A 23,778-nucleotide genomic window follows, 5' to 3' on the forward strand; every position below is an offset into this window, starting at 1 on the left:
GACTTTCTGACTATAATGACGTCCAAGAAAAGGAGCCTGTTGTTTAGTTCTTTTTCAATTGTGATGATTATGTTTTTATGGGTATTATTAGGGGTATAAAAAAAGATTCAAGATACGCCCCTTTCAAAACACAAAAAAATATCATTCACATCCACCATCGAATCAGTAAGAGGTTCCTCTTCTCTAATGTACTTTCTATATTTGCCATGAAGAGCTCACATAGAAAACGTGAAAGAGGATTACCCATTGGTGCCCCTTTAGTCTGTTTGTAAAATTCACCATGAAATGTGAAGTAGTTTTCTTTCATGCAAAGGCGTGAAAGCTTCAAAAAACTGTCAACTTTCTTTTCCCAAGTATTATCAGAATATTGGGAAAAACGCTAGTTCTCTAAAAGGTTTAAGGTTTCATTCACTGGAACACTAGGGAATAAGGCCGTTACGTCAAATGAAACCATTATCTCATCAGATTGGATGTTTCCCGAGGATCTTAAATTTTCAACGAAATCTCCGGTGCTCTTGACTGATCGACTTGGAAATTTCTTGAGCATAGCTTGAAATTCTTTTACCAGCCATTGAGCCAATTTTTCTGTGGGAGCTCCTACCGCTGAGATAATTTCTCTCATTTCATTTCCAGGTCTGTGAATTTTGGGGAGACCCTCTATTCTTGGAAGAACTGGATTTGAAACACGAAGATTTGTAAAGCATTACCCAAAACGGATTTGCATTCTTGAATTGTATTTTCGACACGTTTCACCATATCAGCTAGAGAATTAAGTCGCAGTTCCCAATATGGACTTTTATAATTTTTTTGGGTCATTTGTTTATCATAGTCAGACTTGTCCATAATGACGGTTTTGTTACCCTTATCTGCTTTTAAATAGAAAACAGGTTTTTACGTCACTCTACTAAGACGCTCAATACAGATTTTTCAAATTTAAGGATGGAATTATCAAATTAAAAAAAAATAGCTGCATCTCCCTAGTAGTAATAATGGTTCTATTAAAGTTTTATAGCGCTTAATACAGCCAAAAAGTGCTATAAAACTTCGATTAAACCAGTTTCTTACCTGGGTTTGCGAAAAATGTTAATTTAGTTTTAAAATACAAAAATTAAAATACAAAAATTATATCTGGTAAAATTATATCTGGTAACACTTCCGACCAACAAAATTTTTTTCTCCGGATTCCTTGGTTTAATTTTGGTAAAAATTACTTTTAACGAAGTTGAAACAAGGAATCTAGAGAATTTTTTTTTTGGCCGGAAGTGTTTACGTCGGTAGAAGGAAATAGATAGTATATAATGCTCCGGTGTAAATGCGTCTTCGATCCGGATGAGTTTTGCTCATCTGAGGGTTTTCGGAATGTAGTGATTTCGCGAGGTGTACTAAAGTATTACCTCATGTCTCATGGCACCCGTTTGGCCAGAGACTGTTCGCTTGCTGATTTCATTTAGGTACGTTGCAAATCGGAGTAAGTTTCGTTCAGTCGATAAATATCGTGAATAACCTAATGACTACGCAATGTATACCTTTCAAAGAACAACGTCTACCGAAGTGTGTTTGCTTTTGCGAAGCTATTCGGGATTGGTAATAGATATTTATATATAAATACATAGATGCTGTCGGCGGTAGATGATTTCCGTGTGCGCTTCTCTGATATGATCGCGGGGTTCGACAACAAAGATACACATCGTTCATTGATGAGCGAGCTTAGCGCGCAACTCTGCTTGATTTCGTCAATTACTACGGAAATATGATAACACAAACCTTTTCTTGTCGCTGTCGTAGAAATTTAGAAAAAAACTCATTCTCGATTCGACTGTTTAGCCGTAGATTGCCCACCCGTTGCTTTTATATAAGCGTGTCGTAAATCGGAGTTGGTGTCGTTCCTTCGATAAATATCGAGATTAATCTAATGACTACGCAATGTATACCTTTTACCGAGCGCGTCTCCCTAAATACATTTGTTTCTTTTTTCAAAGTACATACTAGGAAATGGTAATAGCCAAATACTTAAACACTTGTAAGCTTCGAGTAGTGGGTGTTTTTCGCGCACAACACAAAAAAACTCATCGTTCGCTTTCGTAATGAGTTAACTTCGCGCGCGATATCGTTCGATTACGTCTCTAACCACGGTGACACAACCCTTCCTTTCGTCGCAATCGAAATGCAGACTTGGTCTCCGACAACAACGACTGTTACAACGTCTTCCTTAAAACTTTTTTCCTCACCCTAACCATTGTAAGGACGTGGCTGGCGCCGTTATCGATCTATACGAAGCGGAAGCTACTGAATTGTTGTACATTGAAGTTGGTAAACTAATACCAATTTACCATGAACGTGGTTCTTTGTGCAACTTCACTAGCTCAGATCGATCACGGAGGAGCAACTACGAAATGTGCGGTCGTCAAGCTCAAGCTCTTTAGACTGACCAAAGTTGAACTTTCCAAATTTTCGACTTGTAAAGTTTTACTTGTTCACAGTTTGTTTCATGATTTTCCGACTTTTTCAGTTCTGCCACTATTTTTTTGAACAATTTTTTTTTACAATTTTGGCCTGGATTTTGTGATTTTTCGCTTTCGGCGTTCCGACTTCCGCGTTTTAACTTTTTTCGACTATTCAATTTTTCTTTTTTTTTGTAATTTTGCTTGATTTGAAATCATCGACTTTTCACTTTTAGAACTTTACTTTTTACTTTATTTTAGAACTTCGTCGACTAAAACAGAGCTTCGAAGAAAATATCAAAACAAGTACTTCCTATTTTAACCTATTATGGACCAGGTGTTCGATTATATGATAGTTGAGAATGTAAACTACAAAAAAAAACTACCAGGCACCCCTCCGCTACCATTCCGTAGGAAGGGGAGCGTGTCGCACTAATGTGTTCAAAAACACAATTTTTCAAAAATTGTTTTAAAGCTGAAAAGTAATAGAAAATATAGATGATAATTTATTCTAGTAGCTAACAGATGACATAGCTTTTGTACCATTTCTCAATATTCTGCAAGCATATCGTTTTTCACGGTTGGTCCATTGCACAGTTGTCCAGATCGTCGATTTAGCGGTATTTAATTTTTTGTGCAAAAACAGCTGTTGTTAGGTTAATAGTATATCTGAAAGATATTTTGTGTTGAAAAAGGCGCTTCTTTATAGAAAATAAAAATTGGGGTGGCTCCATTTTTATCAAAAATAGCAAAACTAACTTTTTTGCTGATAAAGATACGGTTGTTTTTAGTTCAGAGGAGTTGTAGATCCATTTATTCTAAACAAATTTGCCGAAGAAAGCTAGTCTCTATCTTGCATAATTTTCTATTGCGGGAATTGTAATATTGGCAGAGTGAACGAGGATTCGATAACATTATGTTCGAGATTCTTAACAAAAAAAATATATATACTTCTTATAACAAAACTGACCAGAGGTATAGTAGATTTTTATGCAAAAATGGTATTGATGATAACAAATATTTTTAGAGCCAGAACGGTGTGACGTTTCCGACAAAATTGCAGATAATATTTTTTTCGTTCCATAAAAAATAAACGCAGTGAAAAAAGCTGTTGTTATGCCAGGCTGCGGATCGAGCCTGTTTCCAGTAAGAGTGCTGCAGTAATCGCTTATACAATGAAGACTAAATTTCTGCATGCTAGCATTTATACGTACCTACTGAAAGTTGAACTTCCGGTAGCCGTGTCGAACAAGCAAAACAAAAAATCGTAAACTAGGGACTGACTAGGAGAGTAAGTGAAACAGTTTTGTAACTATACCGCCCGTCATCGAGCAATAAACACGAAGAAAGATAAGAACTCAATTACACTCTCTTGCTGTCGCTGTTACAAGGTTATGGCGAGTGACAAAAAATATATCAACCCGTGAAGACCCGGGACGAAACTTGTTTTTTTGAAAATGCTCGTGCTCAGCACTGGAACGGCCGATTTAGGAAAACTTGGAATTTTATTCAAGTGGAATAGTTGCTCTAAATTTTGGTGAAGGTGCCACCCCTCTGGACCTCTCCCCGTTTTTGTGAGACGCAAATATGTGTGTGTTTTTTTTTCAAATTTTTCAAACAGATTGAGCAAACACTGGGAATTTTCATATGTATCAATTGCTCCATGTATCAAATCATGTCAGGTGGATGAAATATGGTATGTAAGAGTGAATTTTGGAGTTTCTAAATTATTTCAGTACAAAATCACGAAACTACGTATTTCCATAAAAATTCAAATAAGAAAATCGTTCTTCAAATTTTAAGCTCTACATTTTTGCGGTAAGATCTCCTGAATCCACACGCGATGAAAAATTTATTTATTGGCATGCAAAAATTTTGAGAAAAACCAGTTTAAATTCACCAAAGTACGTTTTTTCATGAAAAATTAGAAAAAAAACACAGACATAGACGAAGGGGTGGCATCTTTACTAAAACTTAGAGCAACTATTCCCCTTGAATAAAAGTCCAACTTTTCCCAAATCGGCCGTTCCAGTGCTGAGAACGAGCATTTTCGAAAAAAAAGTACCGTCCCGGGTCTTTACGGGTTAACTTCTTCAATTATGATTTAAGGCATATGAAAATGCTTTGGTATTCCTTTCAATAGTGACAAGTTTGTTTGATTCAGCCTCATTTTGGATTGCCATTTACTGATGACACGGGATGATTCTTGTTCTCGTGTTATTCTCTGCTCCGCACATACTGCAAGCAAGCAAACGAGACATAACGATTATACACATATGCTACCGGCGTACTCCCAGCTATTTGTAGTGGCGACAAATCCGGACAAAATTACTAACATGTCCGGACATATCCAGCAATGCTGTGCAGTGCTGCGGTCCATCAATTGATCCGTCTGCTGTGGAACGCTGCGGTCGAATGAGTCGCCTGCTCAGCCTCGCTATACCGAGAGCAGCTGCTGTACTGCCGGCTGCGGGTCGAGCCAGTTTCCAGTAAGAATCATCCGTTCTATTGCTGCAGTAATCGACGACTAAATTGCTGCATACTAGCTTTTATACGTGTCTACTGAGACTTAAACTTCAGGTATGTGCGTCTTTGTGGATTAAAGCGAAAAAAAAAACAACAACAACAAATTATACTTAAGCTTTGGCTGTGCTGGAGAAGAACACTTTGTTTCAGCTCTGATTGTTCGAAACATGCGTTCAACAAGGTTATACATTTTTCAGTAGTACAATAGTTAGCACCACAAAATCACAATTTTCCACATTTTGGTGAACGCGTAATAAGTTCTTCAATCGATTGCAGTAAGAATGAAGGTTAGAAACTGAGTAAGTTTTAAGCATTTGAAAGTGGACCATTTTCGAGACGCTTACGATGTTTTCGGTTTTTTAATTATTCCTATATATGTTGCTGTAAGACGTAATGCTACGTCAAAACACAGTGCAAAATGACATCTTCAACTCATAGTAACTGTGCAAAATTTCAGCCAAATCAAAATTAACAAGTACGAAAAATACGAACACCTTTATGGAACAACTCATATATTGTTGAAGAATATTGCCAAAACAAAAATTGAGATGAAAATAATACCGACCTGTCGTCGAAGGCGGTGGCCTTCTGCAAAAACACAAATGTTCCCTGATAGTTCAAGCAAGTGTGAAATAAAGTGAAATTTCTTTTTTAGACGGTTTCTTATAATCAGTGTGTCGAACGCCTGTAAGAACCTGGAAAACCTGGAATTTTCAGGGAATCTTATTTTATCTGGCAAATCCTTCAAAAGTCAGGGAATTATTATGATAGAACAGAATCTTGTTTCACTTCTTGTGCATTCGAATTTCAAACTTTTATTTCAACATATTATCCCATAATTTTTTTTATTCCAACGTTTTTAAATATATTTGTTTTTTGTATATTTGCGATTTCAATTTAATTAGTTGACAAATTTTCACGAACGCCTAATATCTGTTTTTTCATTCGGGTCTTCCCTAATATGTACATTTAAAATTTTACATTTAAATAACTATCACATCGATGCATTTTTATTTCAGTGACAGATTTATAGAATTTGAAAAAGCTATAACACATTATTCAAAGATTCTTAATGAGCAGAAAAAAAAAACAAAAAGACCTGAAAAAATTGAAAGAAATATTCTTGAAGTTGACTAGACACATAGTAACATGACTGTTTTGTATGATTACAAAAAAAGGACCAAACCTAATTCGAGTATTTTTTTCTTGGATTTATTTACGATTTCTCGAAACATAGGGATTATTTCAACACGATGGGTTACGTCTGCACTGTTTTTAATGAGACTGGTGTAATTAAACCCAACAGAGGTTATATTGAGTTTCCAGTATTTTACGTTGCTAGCTTTTGGCATTCTCTAGCCTTCCCTGGCACTCAACTTTCTTAGAGTTTTAGCCTCTCGTATTACAGCATAATAGATTACAGCATTTCGCGGAAAATTAAACCAAGATATCGACGGTGGTGACAAGCACAATTAACCTTGCAAACTTTGGATAGATATTTTAATCTGTTCCGACAGTGTCAGTTTGTTGAAACGATAGCTATCGTTAATTCTGCGAAAAAGTCACTTCAAACAAAATATGCAAGACAGCCAATGTATTTGGAATTAACTGGCTACAATCTTTCAGAGTAAAATATTTTTAAAGAACTTCTGTAAAAAAACTGCGTTATTGCAAAAATCGCTCGTTGTTCAAAATTATACCCAGTGGGAAGGTAGACACAAAAAAATCGTATTAGTAGAAAAACCGTCGCGAAAACCACGTAAAAAAAGCTTCCGTCCATTCAAACCCAAGCTAGCGCGGGGGCTCACAACTACCACTACCTAATTCGTTATTCCAAGAAAGAGCAATTCATCCGTACTAGAAAAAAAATCGGACGAATTTGCCTTGTCGAAGGCTTCACGATAAGCGCAGCGTGTTTTTCTTCGTTCATGTTGCCGACTTATTCATGAGCAATTTCGATGCTAATCAGATTCGACATTAAATCTCGTTGGTTCATGGAATATACATACCGAATGTTAACTGCTACTAGTAAGCAGTTTTTCTGTCGCCCAACTCACGATCGTGACCGTGACCGTGGTTAACAAATTCGTTTGCCCCTCGGTTTTCGAGGCCGTAAACACTTGGTACAAGCAAAAGGCAAAGGTTAAACGGTTGATGCCAAACAGAAGAGGCCTCTGGTTCTATTGGTGATAATAGAAAGAATTAACATCTTCATTTAAGAAGCCAGCTATTGGGCGATCTAATGCAATAAATGCTACCTTCCATGGTGTTAACACTGTATTCAGTAGGTACTAATGGTAAATTTTAATTACTTTCTGTTCACATTAGTTCACATGTCTTTTATCACGCATGCTTACCCTTCTAGTGTAATTCACTATTAAAAACACGATTACACGGAAAATAACCAATGCAGTAACACAGACAAATACCACCGATGAAAAATTGCGGTTTGTAATGTATTCACTGGCCCAGGTCCGCAACCAGCACCACTTCAGTAGCAGCAGCAGCAATCAAATGATTTCCCAATGGTCGCGTAAATTCCTGCACCAGAATGCGACCGGTAGGTTAGTAAATGCGGTTGGCCAAACCGCTGCTGTCCGAATCTTTGAATAGTCCAGAATCGTACGCTAACGAAGCGAAGCAGTTTTTATGCAAAGCTTTCCATACTGTATGATGCATTTCCTTTCGAACAGAGAGGACGTGCCACATGAGAACCGGATTGGCACAACTGTTAAACCTGGCCGGTTATGAAGGCAAACATCACGTCATAATTTTGGCAGCTCGTCTCCGGTGTCAGGTAGCGCACTCGGAAAGGGCAAATGTAAGCTCATTGCGGAGATAAAAATCCGCATGATAATATGCGCTAGTGCGAAACGGAAAACACATGCCAAGAAGAAGGTTTATCTCTTGCTACCGACCCTGTACTTACCCAATTCTCAAGAGTGTACACATACACAGCAGCGCTGAAACCCAAACCCACTTACTTATGTAAGGTTATGCAAATATTTGGAGATTCCTTTCTCGACCAGAAACTTTTTGCGTCTTTGTGTCATGATTGCGCTGTATCACTTTTCCCAAGTTAATCCTTTTTTTTCTCGTCATCACTCGTCTCCGTGTGCAGACCAGCTTTGTGCGGGTTTTTGTAGCATTGCACAGATTATAATTCATTCATCAAGTCGCGTTGTGCTCCACAGGACTCGAAAAAAAAAACGATTTTTTTACGACATACACTGATCTCAGTATGCAGACATGAATCTCTTCGTTCGTTCTAAATATCACTGTGACAAACATATATGCGAAGCATAAGGTCGTACCCGGCATACCAGAACGACTGTTTCGCAACCATTTATCGAGAATAATGAGTCTCCGACGAATTAAAAACATTGTACAATAACAATTTGAGTGCAACGTTTATGCCGGGAAGCAAATTCATATAAGCAGCAAGCTGCAGCATATTCATGTTAAGAGTAGGACTACAACTATAGTATTTTCATGAGTCTTGTTAAACGTGCTATGGTGTAAAGCATAAATAATAAAAAGTACAACAGAATGACTGAACATAGCAATGAAAGTTCGAGAATAGAACAATATTTGCGCTTTTGTACAATTTTATTTGCTAAGAAATAACGAAAAAAAAATATATATATTTCACAATATTCCCTGAGGTTTTATTTGTTTGGATTTGTTTGTTCATTTTATTAACTTGTTATAAACCAGATTTTGAAGAATTTTCTATATATATTTATCATAATGTTTGCAACATTTTTCTTTTTTTTTTTTGTAAATAAGGGGGAGCTGTTAGTAGCTTAGGTATTTATGGTAAATATTAGAAAATAATGAATTTGTATATTTTTTTCGTAAGTAATTTTCCATTAATTTATTTATTTTGAATGATTGAGGTCGGTCTTATTTGTTTGATGTATATTTATTTATTTATTTATTTCGTCAGTCATATATGTAGACTGGTTACAATAATTTCTAAACTATACACGAACATAAAACAAATTAATCTTGTGTCCTCAGCCTCAAGGACTTGAAATACTGTTTCAGTTTATACCGGGACATCGTAAAGTCAATGGCTTCGCAGTGTTGATTATAAGAATTCATCATACTATTTATAGGTCCATTTTTTGCGTATTCCGTACGATGATGGTTAAGAGCAAATAAACTACGGTGTCGAAGTTGTCGAATGGGTGCATAAAAGTTCAATTTAGAAAGTAGTACTGCTGAGTCAACGTTCTGCGAAACGATATCGTTTACAAATGAAGCCATCGCGTACTCTCGCCGTTCTTTTAATGTTTGAATGTCAATCAACATGCAGCGTGCTTCATATGACGGAAGACGATGTGCGGTCCAACCTAGCTTACGAAGAGCATATAGTAGAAATTGCTTTTGTACTGATTCTATTCCTTCTTCATGTACGTCAGGACGAGGAGACCACACAATGCTACAGTATTCCAGTATTGACCTCACATAGGCAATATACAAAGTGTTGATAGTGTACGGGTCTTGAAAATTGTAGCAGAAGCGTTTGATAAACCCTAACATGTTGTTTGCCTTGTGTATGATAGTGTTATAGTGGTCGATGAAATCAAGTTTAGAATCTAAGATTATTCCTAAATCCCTAACTCTATCACATTTCTTCACATTCTGATCCCCTAATGCAATTACAATTTTGGACGGTGTTAATTTTTTGCTAAAGGATATTACATTGCATTTTTTTACATTTACTTCAAATAGGCTTTTCTTACACCAGATGTAAAATGTGTGGATTTCATTATGAAATACATTGATGTCTTCTTGATTTTTTATTTCCAAAAACAGTTTCATGTCGTCGGCATGTATTAGAACTTTAATAATTTTGAGGATGAAGGAAATGTGGTTTACGTACAAAATAAAAAGAAGTGGTCCTAAGTGGGAGCCTTGGGGAACACCTGAAGTAACTTGAATGGGATTTGACTTTTTTCCAATAAATTTTATTATTTGTTGCCTGTTTGTTAAATATGATTCAAGCCACTTCAGGAGACCAGACTCAATTCCAATTTTTTGCAGTTAAAAAAGTAGCATTGGAATGTCAATACGATCAAATGCTTTGCTAAAGTCCGTATAAAGAGCTTCAACATGGTTCCAATTATCCATTGCATTCAATGAGTAATCTACGAATTCAAGTTAATTTGTGGATGTAGAGTGGCCTTTGAAGAAGCCGTGTTGTTTGTCAGCTATCCGATTTTCGACTTGAGCAAATATCTTTTCATTGACAATTGCCTCAAAGAGTTTAGGAATGCAAGAGATAATAGCGATTCCAAGATAATTACGTATGTCAGATTTACGCCCAGATTTGAAAATAGGCACTAAAAATGAGCTTTTCCATATATTTGGGAAGACTCCAGTTTCCAACGACATGTTGAACAGCCAGAACAAAGGAGATGTAAGTTCCTTCGAAAGATTTTTCATGAGTGCTGGAGGTATTCCGCCAGGTCCAGGTCCTTTGGAAGGGTCTAAATTTCTCAGACCCTGCAAAATATCGTGTACCTGAAGTTGGTTAACACCAACGTTTCTTGGATATTCTGGTTAAAATGCAAAATAATCGCGGTCGCGATTTTCTTCGGAAAATGTGGTATAGATTTCCTGCAAAAATTTTGCATAGAGATTGCAATTTTTCTCCGAGTTATCACCAACATGTTCATCGAGTTGCATTATTGATGGAAAATTGTCTGATTTTAGTTTTGTTTTGACGTAATTGAAGAAGTTCTTTGGACAAGACTTAATTTCTAGTTCAGTTTTTGCATTGAATTCTTCAAATGCATCACTGATTGCAAAGTTCAGTTAATCACATATTTTCAAGTAAATTGCTAGATTTTCACTGCTATTGTGTTTTTTGAAAATGTTGTGGGCTTTTTGTTTGCGGTTTTAAAATGTTTTATTTGTTTTTTAAACCAAACTGGTTGTTTAGTGTTAGCGTGGCGTCGTTTTTTTTTTTCAATGGAATCTCTTGAGAGATGATGTTGTACAGAATTTTGTAAAAGGCGCTAACAGATGATTCGACATTTCCTTCATCTCTAAAAATTTGTTGCCAATTGACACAGTTTGATTTGTTTTTAATATTTGCATAGTTCGCGAGTTTGAAGTCGTTGGGTCTTTGATATTCATGTAAAAATAAAGAATATTCAATTGCTGTGTGAGACTTTTCGTTTTTCCATAGTGGGTTGACTGATTCGGTCACACAGAAATCTTCATGGATATTCGTTAAGAGTAGGTCCAAATAGCAATTTTCACGGTTTCTTACATGGTTAATCTGGTTCAAACCTAGTTTGGCAATTTCGTCAGACATGAAGTGCAAAGTGATGTCATCTCCAACGACTGGGAGTAGGATGCTTTCGTTTTCAGGGTCCAAGATGAAGTCAGTGGTGTTTTGATTGAAGTCCCCATAGATGAGAACTTTCACTTCTGGAGGTAGTTCAGATAAAATTTTTTCTGCGCAATTAAAAAACTTTTCATACGTAATTTTATTAGCGTTATGTGGAGGAAAGTACACAGAGGCGAATACGTGTGTTTCACCTGCTATGTGCGATTTTATCCAAATGTGCTCGAATTCTTTGAATTTAGGTGCAGCAACAGTTTCTGAATTAAAATTCACAGAGACCGCTATGAGGACTCCTCCGCCGGACTTCTTTTCGGATTCTTGAAAATTCCTGTCATTACTGAATACATTAAACATATTTCCAAAAATTTCTTCAATTTTGACACTTTCATCCCAGTTTGTTTCAGCCGCCAATATGACTGAAAAGGATGAGCCTAAAAGATTGTTGTAAATTTGTTTCGTTTTGGCTGGGCCTTTCATGCGTTTGAAATTTTGACAATAAACCAAAATTTCAGTCGCATTTTGTGTTGGTGAAAAAAATTTTTGGGGATATGGTGGTTGACGATGTTTGAGGGTTGGTGAGTGTTACCTGTAAGTCTTTTTCTTTCTCATCGAAAGGGGTCGTTATTTCCGAAAACTCGGTTTGTAAAATTTGTCGGTGCTTTCCCTTAGTTGTTGTAGGCGGTGTGTTCGTTCACTGGATAACGATGTCCGATGAGACTGCAGCTCTGCTAAAGCGTCATCGCGTGATATTCCCAGTTCTTCATGTACGTCCAGGAAAATTTCACGTAGCAGGTTTAAGTCAGTTGGTAATCCTTCAGCTGCCAGCATCATCGGTGCACTAATTTTGGTGATTCCTCGAATGCATACCGTTATTGGCTGATCATGCAGTAAAGCAAGGAAAGTTCGTACCGTATCCATAATTTTGTGATCACGCAGCCGTGCTTTCAGATAGCGTTTGTCACCAGCAGCGGATTGCTCCGTTAGTCTGACAATCGGTGGACGCATAGGATCTAGCAGCGGAGCAGTATTTTCCGGTTCTGACTGTGAAGTAGTGCTCTGTGTTGTACCTTTTTCGGATCGATACGGGTTGATAGTTTCTCCTTCCCTGAAGTTGATGAGTTTTGGAGCAGAAAGTGCAGCTATCGGATGGTCGGTTGATGAGGGTGGCCCGGCGAATTGAACTTTTGCTGTGGCTAGTAATTCTTTGTCTGATGCGTTGATGCGTTGATAGTTTTGCGTACCGCTGTGCTGGTTGTTTTGTTTACTGGTATGAGTGATTTGTTGTTTTCTTTTTTTACGGTTTCTTTTGGCTATTTCGGCAGCTTTTTCTTGTAGTCTTCGAGACCGTTGCTTGGCATCATAAGTGGACCAGTCCTGCTTCCATTGCCATTTGTTACCCAGAAATCTCCATCCTGGACATGTATGGTCCGCTTTCCGGTAGGAAGATTTTTCAGCTAGTTCTTCCTGAAGATTTTTTTGAAGTTTTGCACTGCATGTGTTGGTAACCTGAAGATTGGAGACAGTCCCTGAGACAAATTTCACCTACTCTATTCTCTTTTTTGTAAAATTTGGGTTTTCTCAGTTCAGTACTCCGCCACCAACATTCTCAGATAGAACCCTAATATTAATTTCTAGGCTATCGTTATTATATGTTTTTTTTTTTTAAATTAACATTCTGTTTGGTGAGCTATTCGCAACTTTTTTCACTTCAGCCATTTTATTTTGTGTATTTATTTCTATCATTTTTTGCCTTGGAATCATTGTACGAATGTGCGTTACATGTTTGGATCTGTTGCAACAAAATGTTTTTTTTTTGTAATATTTTATATATTATATCAGGCTTTTCCTTTTTTTTCGCAGAGAATCACTAACGCGTATGAGATTAAATATCTTGCACCGCAAAAACAACTGCTCCTACACTGGTGAAAAAAGTGATGCATTTGCTTGAAAAGAACAACGAATCGTGTGTAACTGTGTAGCTTGCAAAAAACATCGCGGTGGAATCTTAAAAATCCCTCTCGATAGAAAATGAACTAATGTGAGCTTTCTCATACGAAAAGGCAATATCTATTTACACAACAGAGCTAACTGCAGTGCTTCTACTGTTCCTCTGTTAAGCATATCTTAAATAAGGAAAGCATCTAGGTAGGAAAGTAGATTGCGTTGTTTGTGTTAAATCTCGAAATTGAAAAAATCTAGTCGCTCGTCACGCATGTGTGCTCTTCGATTACTGTCGAACTCACATCCGCAGTGCGGACCGCGGCGTACTCACGTGTATTCTCACCAGAGTGATTCACAACTCCACTATAGGATTTCAGGCGGACAAAAATCGGAAAAGTGACTGTCGCCGATATATTTTTCTATATTTTTAATAGAAAGTAGACACTTCAACTAAAAAAATTCCAAATTTCAGGACTGCAGCAGGTACTATACCTGAGATATTGAGATTTAAAGATGTCAAATTGTAAAAAATGCACTTTTTTCGAGAAAAAGTAAATTAAAAAAAGTTTTTTTTGAGCATGATAACAGAATTAATATTGAGTGTATTATATTTTTAAAAAGGTCATTGATTGGGCTTTCAAAAAAGGGGGATTATGTGGTTTTATGGGTAAAAAAAAGAGGATAGAGCATAACACAAAGAAGAAAATGAGAAAAAAATCATTATTTTAAACTTTGTTGGTCAGGATCTTTTTACTCCCAGGAGCTACCGGGCTGGGTCCTTGTTTTTTCTGCTGCAACCGTCTGCGACCTAAACGCTTGGTCCGTTTTGAAAATTTTTGGTTTTTATAGGAAATAATACAAAATCTGAAAAAAATTTTTTTTTGATCATGATAACAGTATCACTAGTAAATCTATTATATTCTCATAAACGTTTTTGATTAGGCTTTCAGAAAAACGTGTGGTTTTGTGGCTTTATGGGTGGAATGAGGATAAAAATAACAAAAAGACGGAATTGAGAAAAAATCATATTTTTAAACTTTGTTGGTAGGGATTTTTTCACTCCCAGAAGTTTCCGGGTCTGTTTTTTGTTTGAGTTTCAGGTGTTTAATAGCAATTTCGCAAGAGCCCAGCTGCGAACACCTACGACCAAGCACATATTCTCATAAACATTATTGATTAGGCTTTCCGAAAAATGTGTGGTTAAGTTCGTTTACAGGTGGAAATAAGACGGTAAAGTAAAAGAAGCCATCCATATCCCACGTGGACAGCTTTGTGGGAAAGGGTTGGGGGAGGGGGGAGGGTTAGATCATTTAAAATCTGTTCACGTGGTATGTGGATGGCCCCAAAGAAAAAAAAAAGAAGTGAAAATTTTTGCTCCCTCAAAGAAACACATACAATTGCGCTGCTCTGATGTAGGCAGCAAGTGTCTTAATTTTTCTGCGAGCGGCAGAAACAGAGCACAAATTAGAAAGAAAAGTGTGGTGCTAAAAATTGCTACACGCAGTGCTCATGCTGGACAAGAACTGAGCAGTGAATTTCTACTATTATCTTTCGACAAGTTGAGGAGAATCACAAGCCTGGATTGTATCATAATGTTTACGAAATCAATCTGTTTGGTATATGAACATCATTTCATTTTAACTTCTTTGTTGTCATTTTTTCTATATTTTATTTATATTTTCGTCGGCCTTTAACACGGAATTTTGAATTTAATCACACAAAATTGTGAAACTTTGAAACATAATTTTGAAAATATTCTGTTTTTTTTTGGCAGGAAATTGGCATATCGGTTGTTTGTTAAACTCGAATCAACTGTATATTTTCACAACGCTACTCTTAATAATTTTTCTGGTTTTTTTCTTAGCTGCTTCTTTTCGCATTTTTATATATATTATCATAATATGTACGAAATTTTTGATTCTTCAATTTATCTAGTGCTGTTCTTATTTCTAAAAATTGTGGATACAATTTGTGTTTATTTGTTTAAAAGTTCGAGTGCTCTTTGTTTTCTGTTTCATGCGAATAGCCAATGTGAAAAATTTCAAATTTGTTGTAACTTCTACTTTTTGCTAAGTTTGTGTGTGCTCAAGATTTCATTGGTTTTCATCTTCTTTCAAAAAGGCTATTTCATTTGATCAATTTTCTTTTATTCTCATTCTTAAACCATTAATAAAACTGGTCGACAATATGAAAACAGTGCACGCAAAACGCGTCACCTTACGTGAGTGTTCGCATAGTAATTGCTGACCGAGTTCGTCGCTTAAACGTTGGTAGCCAGGGACACCGAAATTCACAGGAATGGTTGAATAGTTATAATCTATCTTTTTTTCCGTTTTGAGCTTTCGGAGTGCACCTGTGTTGATTAATTTGCCAATTTTATCAAGCAATTCTTAAGTCGATCAGGCCTTAATTTTTTATCTCACGTACTGCTATCTTAGTTCTATTATCTATTCTCATCAATTTTGAGAGGCTTTTACTCCTGTTCAATCTTTGTCTGTCGTCTGTTGTGTCTATAAGTTGTTTGTTTTTTTGATTCTCAGCTGTTTTTTTTTCATAGTTTCTGCATGTTTTTATATTTATTTTAGCTAATTACTCGTTTTGCAATTTTGTTAAAATACATGCGAAAGAAGTAGTGTAAAAAATTATCCTCTTTCTTTTTTAATTCCTGTCCCTATTTTTTATTATACTCCTATTATTATAGTAACTAAAGCATTTGACTGAAATTAATGTTTAATACAAGGGATTGATATTTTGGCTTGCCGTTTAATGAATTGCGTTGATATTACTAGATACTCATCACCGACGGCCCTTTTATTTTACCATCATCATAATATTATTTTATTTCATTTGCCTTCTTTTTTTTTCTTTCAACGTATTCAAAGTTTGTATATTTTTCTATACTTGTATACTTTTCATGAATTCAACATAATATTTTTCAATTTTTCTGTTTTTATTTGTTAATATTATTTTGTTGGTTTTGACAGCTGTTTACGACATTGCAAAATTTCTGATTTTCTAGAGTTATTGCACGATTCAAGATCTCTTGATTTGTAATCAATTTTCATAAATCTTTCGCTAGAAATTTCGTCATCGCTTTACTTTTGTTATTTTAAATTTTTTACACGATTCGTCACATACAGGGCGATTGGTTCCTGGTTGGGATATACAATACAAGTATTCCAGAGGTTGATAGAGGGTCACATTTGAAGAAATAAACTCTTCAACGCATATGCACTAACACTGATCTACCCGGAGATATTCAATTTTAAAATTTATGGATATTCTTCCATAAGGTGACTCTAACTTTAACAACGGTGGTATAGCAATTCTATTCATTTCATTTGCAAACTGAGAAAATTGTCTTCTGTATAAAGCTCTTACATGTTTGTTTAATCATCAAAGTTGTAAGTTCTAAGCTGACGATGTTTCAAAACAATAAATGGAAGTATACATGCTTAATATGTCAAAATGACTGCACGTAGTATTCTATGGGCCTCCGTGGTCAGTGTTGATGAAAATGGGTCATGAGACAATTTTGCGATTAATTGATTAATTAATGAAATGTCAAAGGCATAATACATTTTAAATTAAACAACTTTATCGAAAACGCGATGGTTTTGTCGCATTGCTATTGTATCTTATCGAATCGTTTACACTCTTGATATTACATTAAACAAATTTTAAATAAGTTAATTTTATGTTGAGATAAACCTATTTCAGTATTGTAGAGGAATTGGGGCAAAATTGACATGTTGCTGTTGTTTTGTGTGGATCAGACACCTAGCAATCGATTTTTGAGACTTTTTCTCTTAATATAAGGTTGACTACCACACTTAGATATTAGAGGATTGATTGATGCTGCCATTTTTTATGTTATTTTGCTTTGTGAAATATATTCAAACCATGCCAAAACTGTTTTCGTAGAATCACCGTTTAAAGATGAGTAAGAAAATGCTATTATGTAAATAAACTTTTAGAATTTTGATATTTGGCTTTAAAAAATGGCGTTGAATAAATATAGAAAATTTCCGTTCAAACATTAAAAATGGCGCCATTGTTGTTCCTCAAGGTGAAATGCATTTGAATTCGGGATAAAAGTTTTTGTATCAAACTACGTTAAAAAATCATACATAGAAGCCAAGGCATAAAAATTGTTGCACTGTATGATCTGCTGGGAGAATATTATTAAAACTAATGTTGATACAGGTAACAGCAAACTTGTTGAAGCACGCACTGTACTGAAGGCGAACCAATTTGTAGATCTTGCTTCCTATCTAAAACGCACTCGGTGGTTGCTGCTCGTCTTCGGTTCGGCACGCAACGAATGAAGAACAGCTCTAGACAGCGAATATCTCTTTCTGATGTAGCTTGGAGTCATTATTTGTTTGCCGTTCTCTTGTATTAGAATTTTCGTTTCTAGATTACAAACTAGAGCTTTATGTTAAGAAGTGTAGTAGTCATTTCGCAGTTAAAGCGTTGATGAAGTATGCCGGTGACTTTTTTCCTGTATGGCCTCATCACTGCGACCAGAAATATTGATCTTTCGTGATATCGCCAGGTTGTTTGCTGTATTCCGCACTTCTTTTATGAGAATTATAACCGTACAATATTACTCAGTTTTGAGTTGTCTCTTGTTGTCTCTTCATTCGATTTTCATTAGGTTTTCAGTGTCTACTTTTTTTCAAATGCTAAAGTTTTCATAAATTTTTTTTTATAATTTTACTCTCAACAATTGCAGTTTCTCACTTAATTTTCTCCACATTCTAGTTTTTTTTTAAATTTGGTCTGTGTACTTACAATGATGTGAGCATCGGGGCCATCGAGGGTTGTGACTTCTACGACCATTCGTTGCCGGAATCCGAATGGTACTGGCATGGGTTATAGATTAATGATATTGTATCTAGTTTGTAACAATAATTTACTAAAACCCCTTCACCGTATATTCTTTAATTAGGGAATTTTAAATAAATTGAATAAATTTGATAATACTTGTAGAGTTGCGCACAGACTTTCTTCATAATTCTAACTCGCTAAAATTAAAAGCGCACGTTCGCCCGCTTCTATCCGATGGCAGGCCACGTCAAATTGACCGGCGATAATCTTGACAGCGGCGCCAAAGACGGTTGTGACTTCTACCGCCGTATCGGGACGGAACAATGAATGTGAACAAAAAAGTTAAAATGGAGTCACATAGATTCGAACGGTCGCATTTTCATTTCATTTTTTTCCGGCTACTGTCATCGAATCACGATTTTGCTGTCAAACAAGTTTGAATATTGGATTCTTAGACTTCGGTTCATTTGAAAAAAAGGGTTGTGAAAAATTAAACAAATGATTTTTATTTGAATGCTTAAGCTAACAGCGTCACTATCGCCTGACGATTTTAAATTTAATGTCGTTTTCATCCCCTTCGTAATAATGGGTCATGTGTTACAGCATTTCTGTTAGGTAATATCAAATGTAAAATCAAATAGTCGAATCGATTCTGATTTTAGACGATATACATCTCTGATTTTGACATATTTTATGTAAAAACGTATGATCTTTCGAATGTAATATCAATAAATATGGTAGGTTGGTAGGCACCTGCTTCGATATTCCCAGAAGAAGGCCCTATCTTTTTCCTTTCCGATGATATTTTGATTCCAGTAATGCTGTAGAGTAATTCTAGAGCAAGAGCAATTTTGATGAGACAAGTTTCGACGAAAAACGACAGATCGCAAAAAAGTATTGATTTCCAGTTAACGAGTGGTTCGCCAATTTGATCTACTAAAGCAGTTTCTTTACTTAAAAAAAGACATAACTTGAACCGTTTTCAATACCATCATGTAAAATGTTCCACCCTGAAAAATTCGAATACTCTTTTTATTGGACCAGTGTTTTCAGTTTTGATTTTTGCTTTATTTTTAATGCACATTTCAAACTGTCAGAAATTCCAATGATTCCGCCAAATATAAATACTTTTACTTCCTTCTAACTTCATTTGGCAAGTGCTTTAAGGTTTTGTTGTCAATTTGGTGACATTTTCCAAATCTTTGAGAGTTTTTACTTTTGGCCAACATGTTCCGTTTATCTGTTGGTTGATTTTTCTATGTGTGAAAGTTATTTTCTATATTTGTGGTTTTGTGTGTACAATTCGGGTGAATAATTGCATATTTTTACAACTTTTCTCCCGAATTTAGAGCTGTTTTCTTCCTTTCATTTTTTTTATAATTCAGGATTCTCTTCTATTCTAAGTCAGATTTTGACTTTATTTTCATTTTCAAATGATACTTTTATCATGTGATACAGTTATTTATTTTTTAATTTTTTTACAATATTATTTACTCATACCACATTTAATTGTCTGGTTTTCGTAGTGGTTTTCCTTTTTTTTCATGTTTTTTTACGATTTTACGATTTACGATTTGCTTATTATTTTTTCTAACATTTTTCTCAGCTTTCTGTTTTTTTTCTGTTTTTATTATTTCATAAAATTTGTTTTACTTTTGGCAATTTCCCATTGGTTTATATACACTTTTGTATTAGTTGTTGGTCATTTATTTGAAAATTTCGTACAGGGTAAGCAACCAATTTTAAATAGCTTGTCTTCAGACTATAAAATTGATTTAGTAAACTTTTGAAGTAATCAATCTTAGTTCCCAATCGAGGAAGACTATTTCAATCCTTTCAAATGCATCTTAAGCAATTGGCATCTGTTTCGGGTTTTCTTCAGCACCCACATTTTTTTTTGCTTTTTCGATCGATGTCCATTCAATAAATTTTCAAGTGACGACGTATTGATCAGAGTTTTCGTTCCTGTCATTGGAATTTTCGATATTGATCAACTCCCTTGTCTTACTAGCAAAATCACTGTTAATTTAGAGAGTGGTAAATGTAAAACAATACCCCAGTGTATCATTCTAAATTTAATGTTGCCTTACCCCAGTGAATCATTCTAAATTTAATGTTGCTTTTTTTGTTTTAAATCTGCGCTACAAAACCTTTGGCAATAAATTAAAAGTAAACTTTACACTGATTTGAAAACGGTGCTCCTGCATCGTGTGGTAGGTATTTCCCTCGTTCGGATTGGTTATCGGTTTTAATAAATAGTTCTGCTTTATTTCGGTTACCGACTTCCGCTGCCGGTTTGCGGTGATTGATGTGGAAAATTGCACAGGGCGGGTTTATGCCAAGAATAGACTTCCGCTTCCGTTCGAAAATTGTACTTCCGCTGTTTCGAAACTTTTCTGAATCAAAATCCATTGTGCGCCAGTTGGAGCAATAACGAACCCAAAAGTACAGATATCTATATGACGAATCATACGGATGTATGGTTGGTACGTTTGTATTTTGTGAAAATAAGAAAGTACACCTGATTGTGAATTATTAGAACATCACTTGCTGCAGGCATATTTATTTTATGTTCAAACTGAGATTTAGGGATGAATTGTCGAGTTTACATCATGTTGAAGGGTGATAGTTCATATACACAAGCTTGGGCGCTTCTCCGCCACCCCTAATCTGACAGAAATTTATTCCCGTCATAAAAAGCACTCAGAATCTCGGGCGGCCAAACCGACGCAGCAGCAGCAGCAGTAGCAGTATTGTTGTGGTGCCGCAGCGAAGCGAATGTGTTTATCACTGACCTGCGTCGCAATCGAGCGCACTTAACTGGATACGAAAGGATAATGAACCCCGTTATGGTTTGCCAGTGCCGTACCCCATAAACCATTCGTTGCCGGAATCCGAATGGCACTGGCATGGGTTATGGATAAATGATATGGTGTCGCGCGATGATAAAACAGCCTCGCATGTAACTTACTTCTGTGATGCGCCTAATCGATAAGCGGACTGACTGCCTTTGTGTGCGGACGATCCTGAATCTCCGGGTTCGACGGTGGCAGTGCTTTACGACCGATCATCATCCGCAGTGGGGAGCAATCTGAAATGGAGAGTGAAAAAGCACTCTGTTAGCTGGGATCGGTATTAATCAAAAAGATCTGCTTCTTCGACGGTTACTTCCCGGCCTGTGCTGCGGTCGGGGCGTACAGTAACGCATCGTAAATATTGATGGAGGTCGGCATTTGTTTGACTGCCAATTTTCCGATGCTTCCGATGTTTGTTGTTTCCGTCGTCGTTCCGTCGTTGAGCGCACAGGCGGTGATGGTAGACGGAATGGCGCAATTAAATTGGCAATTTTGTTGACGCTTGTTCTCAACCCGGACTTCGACAGCGGATTTCCATCCGCCGGGAATGTTATTGTTAATTGGGGTTTGATGGACAAGTCGCGTCCTTTCGGTTGGTGATTTGTAGCTGTTTTCCTGAGGATTTCCCAACAAATGGTGTTTTCTGTTGATTAGGAAAAGGCAATCCCAACCTGTCGTTTGTTTGATTTTGTTTAGTATTATAATGAGTTAAAATAAGCAATTGTAAGCTTTATCGATTTGTAAAACAAATTGAGCATTCTTTTTATTCATGAAAAATTAAAATAAATGTTAAATACAGTTATATTATACGCTTTCGCCAATAAATTGGCATGACTTATTCTGATTTAAGAGATTGCGCTTTTAAAAGTTCCAATAATTTTTCGACCAATTGTGATTTAAGCGGTTATTGATAACACGCATTTAACAGTTTGATACCGAACGGAAAACCATCGTCACATTAATCCGCCGATCAATCAAATGAATGATTTTCATAGAAAGCCGCCGTTCACACAACTGAAAAATACATAGATGATTTAGCCTGTACAGTGAACCCGGCAGCCAATTCAGCGCAGGCGTCCGGTTATAACTCGGTTCAACAAAACGAATTAATTATCGTCTGTTTTAAAATTGATTCCTCTTTCTCTGTGGGGATCAATTTTTCATTATTGGTATGCTAGTGCATGTATATCTGATGGTTTCCACTGATCCAGAATTATAACGCTTTTCGAATTGTGTAATTGTTTATAAACCGTGAAATAGGCATTATACGCACTGCAGTGAATCCGGTTGCAACTTTATTGGCGATTGAATAAAGAAATAATTGAATCACTGACATTGTTGAAATTTATTTCATTTTTGGCTTTATATACATTTTGGACGTATTTTTGACATTTTGGATATTCTTTCATTGTTTTAACTGTATGACATTTTTGACACATTTCATACTTTTCACATTTTCGGTTTTTTAATATGCTTGACATTTTTTATGTCAATATTTTGACATCGTTAATGTTCAATATTTTCAAATGAGAGTTCAGACAATTCCTTAGAACAACTTTTCTCTTTTTCTTGTCATCACCGTACTTACAGAAGGACACAAAAAAGTTTTTTTTTAAAAACTTTTGTAAAAGGGCCCTGTTTGAGACGATCTTTTTTTTTAAATCACTTTTTAGTTTTAAAAAATGAAGCCAAAAATTTCAAATATAAAATTGAATTGAAAACAGTAATCACCCGATTTTATCTGCCCCCGATTTTATCACATTTTTCATCCGATTTTATCATCATAAAACATTTCATTAACAAAATGTCAGGGTGAACTGATTTTCTATTATGATTTTTTTTCATAATTCTGTGTAGAATAACATCATTCTGGATGTAGTTTACATTAAAAATTCAACCGATGCAAAATGTTACATTTTGCTGTTTTCGTGCGAATAATTGAATAGTTATACAAATGTTTATTATAACGCGAGAAGTTTCAAGATATTTGAAAACGCATCTTTTGATGTAGAATGCTGGGTGATCGATCCTCCTAAAAGTGAGATGAGAATATTTACTTTTTCATTAGATAAAGATAGACGCTTGGTGTCTTAGGCAAAGTATTAGGTGATTTCAAAACAAGAAATTTTACAGAAGACATCATGTCTCTATCTCTTACATATTGCAAGCAACATACAGTTTTCTTTGAGAAGACATTGAAAATCGTTATTTACATTTTAAGATTTTTCTGGTTGCAATATGTGAGAGATATCAGCTTGCTGTCTTCGGCAAAGTTTAGTGTTGTGAGAACATCTAATATTTTGCTGATGGTACTGCGCTATAAAAAGCAAGTAATTCATTTTGCCAATTCAAACAAAAACATGAACGAATAATAAACTTAATTGTAATTTATTTGCAACTTTACATCGATTTTTTATGTTTTTTATTGTTTTAGGTTTATTCAGAAAAGTTTTAGGCAACTGAATTATCTATCTAAAAAAATGTTTTTAAAAAATTGTGATGATCGATTTTTTTATAGTCACTTTTTGTTTTTGAAAAAAATTTTTTTTCAGTACAGATCCTCAAACTGAATTTTTTAAACATTTTTTATAAAAACTCAGACAGTTTTCTCAAATTCATCCCTTGACAACTTTGCTCTATCTTTTGTCATTATTCAGATATATCGATTTATAAAAAAACAACTGCAGCTTTTTTCATATGTTTGTACATATAGATTTTGTAAAATAATTAAAATCACTGATTTTACGTATTTAGTTATTAATTTAACATCTTCAATAAAAAAAATTTAAAAATTTCCCGATTTTATCACTTTCCCTAT

At 35.5% G+C, this 23,778-nt stretch overlaps 1 protein-coding gene across 4 annotated transcripts in view; it reads right to left on the minus strand.

Moving 5' to 3' along the window:
• Positions 1-23,778, minus strand: part of LOC129729467 (uncharacterized) — a 502,529-nt gene that overhangs the window by 197,619 nt on the left and 281,132 nt on the right. For all 4 annotated transcript variants that reach the window (XM_055688058.1, XM_055688057.1, XM_055688056.1 and 1 more), the window contains exon 2: positions 21,077-21,196. The gene's annotated coding sequence lies outside the window, so the exon portion shown is untranslated. The remainder of the gene's footprint in view (positions 1-21,076; positions 21,197-23,778) is intronic.

The sequence above is a fragment of the Wyeomyia smithii genome, chromosome 3, assembly GCF_029784165.1.
Source record: "Wyeomyia smithii strain HCP4-BCI-WySm-NY-G18 chromosome 3, ASM2978416v1, whole genome shotgun sequence".
NCBI classification, from domain to species: domain Eukaryota; kingdom Metazoa; phylum Arthropoda; class Insecta; order Diptera; family Culicidae; genus Wyeomyia; species Wyeomyia smithii.